Raw genomic sequence first — 7,258 nt, 5'->3', positions numbered from 1 at the left:
CCATCGTCTATATAGATTTATCTACAAAAATTTTCAGTTATATATTACTTCGCTGATTTAAATTGATCTTTTTAAAGATTATTAGGAGATAATTTAATAGTAAACTAACTCAAAGATGAGTAAAATTTCATGGCCCATCTCATTTAGGCCCATTAAAAGAAGGTGTTGTTAGTGGGTTTGTCTAAAAAGGCCTAGGCTGCATCTTTAAAAGCATTAAAGAAGCAGACTTGTGCTGATCCCTCTCAGTGGTGTGGTAGTGTAGGTGCTCTTCAGTGTCTTACTTTTACTCGATATGACATCACTTACGTTGTACAACAACTTAGTCAATTTATGCATGTTACTCACTTACAAGCAGTCAAACAAATTTTACTGTATCTAAAAGGAACCATCAACTATAGATCAATTCGTTTCTTCCTTGTTCTTCTCCAGGCTTGGTATGTTAGGTTGATGCTGATTGGGCTGGATGTTCTGATACTTGACTTTCTACAACAAATTATTGCATTTTCTTAGGATCTACTCCTATTTGTTGGAGCACTAAGAGGCAAATTTCGATTACTCATATGGCACTTTTTATGGCTACTCGAGACATGCTTTAGATTTCATACATTTTTGCATGAAATTGGCTTTCCAATAACTTACCATGTTCCTTGTAGTTAGATAATTTGGGAGCTACTCTACTTGTTGCTAATCCTATTTTTCATGCTCCGGCAAAGCACATTGATACTTCTTATCATTTTGTTCGATATCTTCCTGACAAGCATTTTCTTCAAATTTCATGTTAGTTCTCCATCACAACTTGTTGATGTCTTCACCAAAAGCGTCTGTCATCATCAATGTTTCTTATGTTCAAGCATAGGCTTTTGTAGTGTTCTCTCTAATCGCAAAAGGTGGTGTAATAGAGTAAAATGTTAATTTAAGAATTAATCCAATCAGAGATGGAGCTAGCTAATTTTTGATAGGAGGTCAAAGACAAAAAAGAATAAGGGCTAAAAATTTTTAAAATTAATATGTTGGCCTTAACCAACAATCAAAAGATTCATAATAGATAATAATTCTATTCAACATGTAAATAAAAAAGAATAAGAAAATAAAGACTTATAATAATCTTTTAGAAAAATTGTGTTGGATGATATTTCTTAAATTTAAATTCATTAATTATTAATTTTATATTGAAAATGCTAGTTATGTCTTTTTCAATATAAATAACTAAATTATCTGAAATAAACTCATTATCCATTTTGTTTTAAAGTCTTGTTTTCACAATTTTCATTACTGAAAAGATTTTCTCTGTAGTTATTGTAAAAATAAGAAGAGTTAAAATAAGGCGAATTAATCTATAAATTAAGGGATGTTATGAAAATATAACGTAAATATCACAGTCCAAATCCCGAGCCATAATCGGCGCATGGGCTCAATGGGCATAGCCCACTAGGCCCAAGCAAGCCTCTTTATGAGATCCTGTTCTTCATTCCATCCATTATCTTTAAAACCATGTGTTGTAATTCTCAATGATGAATGTTTTAGTAATATCTTATAGCAACCGAATATTCATATTTTCATTATCTCAAAGTACTGTCATTCATTGCCGTTTCATAAGGGCATCATCATCAATCCAACATATACATATTTCATTTATAACATGACTCTTAGTAGTTTACATTACATATACGTATACACAGATTAAAGACTCTCAACCGTCAGCGGAGTGACTTTAAGTGAAAGTACCGCTACTGAGATGCCATAGTACCTACCAAGAAGACGAGCATACGTGGACACTTAATCTAAGTCCCAACTGCCTCCAAATCTGAAAACATGAAGTTTAAAAACGTAAGTATAAAACTCAGGGATTAAACATAAGAAGGGAACAAGCAATCGATAAGGAGAACTTGAAAATCATGATGCACTTGTTTCAAAAACAATGCAATTGATTTAATTTCTTACTAAAAACCCCTCATTTCAAACTTTGATTAATAACCTCATAGTATTTCAAAAACCCATGATCAATCCATGAAGTTAAATGGGTGAAAAATATGTCAAAATCAAGTACGGTAGCAAGCATGATAGCAAGTTTCTCACTACATCAAGAAACAGCCTTAGATTGCATATGTTTTGGTTTTTCAAGCATATGTCCCATTACAGAAGTCCAATTGACATGATTTTTAAACTATTAGAAAGCTAAGAGGCTGGGCTATAATTTTTATGTTAACCACTTTGCCTAGTTCTGACCAAAAGGTGGTCAATATCTTCGTCAAAATAAGAGTATTGCACCAAAATTTTGGAACCACACGAGAGTTTCTCGCTGCAGCGAGAATCCATTTTCGCTATAGCAAAATTCCTCGCTGTAGCGAGAATTCTTTTTCGCTGCAACAAGAAACAGGGCTGGTTTGTGCCCCCACCACCGTAGAGTTTCTCGTTGCAATGAGATTCAAGGCAGATGACAATTAAGGGATTTTCACATGCCACAAAATCCATTCCTACCATATTGCACATCAAAGTGAACACATTGACAATAATCAAGTTTCTCATTATTCATTTCAATCACATATTATAATCATAAACTTTCTATCACATATACATATATAAACATATATAAACATGTACACCACCCCACTTCATTCATCGTCATGTGCACTTCCTATTCGCACATTTGAACATCATCATGTGTGCACTCCCTACTTGCATACTCTAACATCATCATGTGTGCACTCCTTACTCGCACACTTCAACATCATCATGTGTGCACTCCCTACTTGCACACTTCAGCATCATCACACAACATTATTCATCAATGCGCAACATTTATTCATATATATATAAACACAATATAGGAGCACATGGATTCATCTTTTCACACATTTCACACTTTCACAACATCAAAATATTTTATCAAGAAAAACTCAGTAGGAAAAACCTTGATGAAGGAAAAGAATATAATGCGTATTTCACTCCTCCTAATGATTGCATTATTTAAGATATTTAAAATGTCGCATTTCAATTTTTTATACTAACTTTTCAAATGTTGCAGTAATAAGGGCTTTAGTAAACAAATCTACTAGATTATCATTTGAACAAATTTGTTGAACACTAATATGATCTTTTTCTTAGAGATCATGAGTGAAGAAGAATTTTGACGAAATATGTTTTGTTCGATCACTTTTGATATATGCTTCCTTTAATTGTGTTATATAAGCAGTATTATCCTCGTATAATATTGTTGAAATTTCTTTCTTAGTTGACAAGCCATTCGTTTTTCGAATATGTTGAGTTGCAGATTTTAACTAGACACATTCACTACTTACCTCATGAATTGTTAAAATTTCTGCATGGTTAGAAGAAATAGCAACTATAATTTGTTTTATAGAATGCCATGAAATAGTTGTACCTCCATATGCGAATAAGTAACCTGTCTGGAATAAAGTTTTGTGTGGATCTGATAAATATCCTACATCTGCATAATCAATTAGATCTAATTTTAATACATTTGAATAACATAAACCCATATCCATTATTCCTCGGAGATATTGAAGTATATAATTTAATTCTATTCCAATATTTTCGAGTTGGAAAAGAACTATATCTTGCTAATAAATTCACAGCAAATGATATATCAGGTCGTGTATTATTAGCAAGACATATTAGTGCTCCAATTGCACTAAGATATGGTACTTCAGGACCAAGCAATTTTTCATTATCCTCACGAGGTTGGAAAGGGTCTTTTTTTCACATCTAATGATCTTACAACCATTGATAAACTCGATGGATGTGCTTTGTCCATATAAAATTATTTTAGCACTTTTGCTATATAATTAGATTGATGGACAAAAATTTCATTTGTTAATTGTTCAATTTGAAGACCTAAACAAAACTTTGTTTTTTCAAAGTTTTTTATCTCAAATTCTCTCTTTAAATAATCCATGACTTTTGATAACTCTTTAAAAGTTTCAATAATGTTTAAATCATCAACATAAACATCAATTATCACAAATTCATATCTGACTCTTTTGATAAAAACACATGAGCATATAGGATCATTTTTATAGCCTTCTTTCAACAAATATTCACTAAGGCGATTATGCCACATGCGTCCGAATTGTTTTAATCTATATAAAGATTTATTTAATTTGATTGAATAAATCTCCTGAAAATTTAAATTTTGTGCTTTAAGCAACTTAAATCCTTTAGGATTTTTCATATAGATATCGATATCAAATGAGCCATATAAATAGGCTGTAACTACATCTATTAGACGCATTTTAAGCTTTTATTACCAGACTAATTAAATATCGAAATGTAATTGCATCCACCACAGGAGAATATATCTTTTCCATAATCAATATCAAGTTTTTAGGTAAAATCTTGTACGACAAGCCGTGCTTTATATCTCATAATCTCATATTTCTTATTCCGTTTCTGCACAAATACCCATTTATATCCCACTGATTTTATGCCATTTGGTGTACAGACTACAGGTCCAAAAACTTCACTCTTTGTAAGTGAATTTAATTCCACTTTGATTGCGTCTTTGGCCAATTATTTCTATGTCTACATTTTTCAATAGATGTAGATTCAAGATCTTCATTTTCTTTCATAATGTTGCACTATATATTGTATACAAAAGTATCGTCGACGTTTATTCCAGTTCATCTTTTCCTGTCGTGGCATAATTTATTAAGATATTTTTATTTTTACTAATTTCAAAGTACCTAAATTTTTTTCTGAAATTTTTATCAATTATGTCGGGGGTCTCTTTTAGAGTTTTTGTTTCCTCTTCTTGACCATCTTAAATGTTTGCTCTTTTTTTTTTTTCGAGGATTTTTTTCTTTGGAACCTATTGGTCTCCCATGCTTTTGGCATGTCTTAGACTCATTAGCAATAACAAATTGTCCTACATCAATTCTGATTGGAGTATTTTGAGCTAGTATATGAGATTTAGTTATTCTTTTTAAGTCAGTAAATGCGCTTGGCAATTGATTTTCTATATTTTGCAAATGAATTATCTTTTGAACTTTTTGTTCACATTGATTTGTGCAAGGATCAAAACTAGATAATGATAATGTATTCCAAGATATTTCCTTTTCCAGTTACTTATTTTCTCCTCCTAATATTGAAAAAATTGTTTCATCAAAATGACAATCAACAAACCTTGTAGTGAATAAATCTTCCGTTGAGGGTTCTAGATATTTAATTATAAATGGAGATTCATATCTAACATATATTCCTAACCTCCTTTGATGATCCATTTTTATGCATTGTGATGGAACAATTGGAACATATATTGCACATCCAAAAATTCTTAAATGAGAAATATTTGATTTTTGACCATAAACCTATTGTACAGAAGAAAATTTATAATAACTCGTTGGCTTGATGCGTACAAGTGCTACTGCATGCAAAATGGCATGCCCCCAAGCAGAAATTGGGAGTTTGGATTTCATAAGTAATGGCATTGTAATTAGTTTGAGGCGTTTAATAAATAATTTTGCTAGATCGTTTTGTGTATGAACATGACTAACAGATTGTTCAACATTTATTTCAATTGACATGCAATATTCGTTAAAAGCTTGAGACGTAAATTCACTAGTATTGTCAAGACAAATTGTCTTGATTGCATAATCAGAAAAATGTGCTCGCAAACGAATTATTTGTGCAAGTAATCTTGCAAATGCTTAATTTTGAGTTAATAATAAGCACACATATAACCATCTTATCGATGTGTCGATTAAAATTATAAAATATCTAAATGATCCACATGATGGATGTATGGGTTCACATATATCACCCTAAATACATTTCAAAAATGTAAAAAATTTAGTCCCAACTTTAACTAGTGATAGACTTATAATTTATTTGTCTTGAAAGCAAGTAGCACATGAGTATTTCATTAGGATGAAAAATCTTCTGATTTTTCAATGAATGATCATATTAATTTTTAATTTTTTCTACATCATTATTGATCTGAGATAGTCCAACCGATTACGCCAAACATTAAAATTATTAGTAAACTTCTTATTTACTATGAGTTTCAATTATTCTAATATTTGTTTAGTTTAATCTAGAGAGTAAAACGAGTAATAATTTTTTTAACACATATTTCCTGCTTAAGCTAATAGATGTAATATAGAGGTATTAAGTGTCTCTTTCTGTCAAACCCTATTCTATAAAATAATTACGACGTCATTTAAATGCTCAATAGAATGTTTGCATATTTAGGAAGTTTGAGGAATCATTAAAAGACGATATTGCCCATAATGGTACCATTAAGTCGATTAAGCCTCGAACTAGTTCAAATAGGAATTTTAAGGTGAAATTTAGAGTTTCACAGTTCAGGGATGACTCAAAATGGTAATTCGGAGTTCGAGGATCAATTCGGAGTCAAATCGAAATTTTCACTATCTTGAGGTAAAATGATCATTTGCCACTTGGGGACAAAATGAGAATTTTTAGAAAAGCTTTTTTGACCTCATTTAACTTATTGGAGTATGATTTGAGTATTGGAGTATAATTTGAGGGTTTGGCAGTGAAAAAGTTTAATTTCGGTGATTTCTAGAGTGTAGGGGCAAAATCGTAATTTTTTCACTCGCAGACAAAATTTGAGATTTTGAGAGAATTTAAATCACCTTTGACAAATTAGAGAATGGTATGAGTATAAGGGATGAAAAATATGTCTATGAGCAATTTTTCAGTTTTTGGGGCAAAAATATAATTTTTGACTTTTACGAGGGTAAAAGTGTAAATTTCAAAAATTACTCCACCAAGACTTTGGATAAGTCTGAGAATTTTATCTAAGCTATGGATATGTGGGACAAATGTATGGTGAAAATTTGGAAACAAATGGATGGCTAGAATTTAAGAAATTAATAAAACAAAAAAAATAATATTATATTATTTAGCCTTAAAAAGGCCAAAATTTCCAGAATTCTCATCTTCTTCAAGCTGTCCAAACCAGGAGAGAAAAGGAGGAAAAGAAATAAGAACCATAGCTGAAAAATTTGGGGAAAATCAAGAGAAATCAAGCATTAAAACGGTAAATTTCATTGACTTTTCTTGTGATTTTCACTACCCATGCATTTTTTTTCTCATTTCCATGCAAAATTAGAGAGTGGGTATGGACACCCATGCTGGCCAAACCTCCATGGATGAGTTTTGAGCTTGAGTTTTGGTTGATTTTAATTGAATTAAGTGATTTTAGTTAGGTTATATTGAAATATAGCAAAAATAAGCTAGAGAAATAATTTTCTCCCATTGAAACCCATTATGC

This window comes from Theobroma cacao, chromosome 6, assembly GCF_000208745.1.
Source record: "Theobroma cacao cultivar B97-61/B2 chromosome 6, Criollo_cocoa_genome_V2, whole genome shotgun sequence".
Taxonomy (NCBI): Eukaryota; Viridiplantae; Streptophyta; class Magnoliopsida; order Malvales; family Malvaceae; genus Theobroma; species Theobroma cacao.
Note: the sequence above shows the minus strand (reverse complement) of the source record.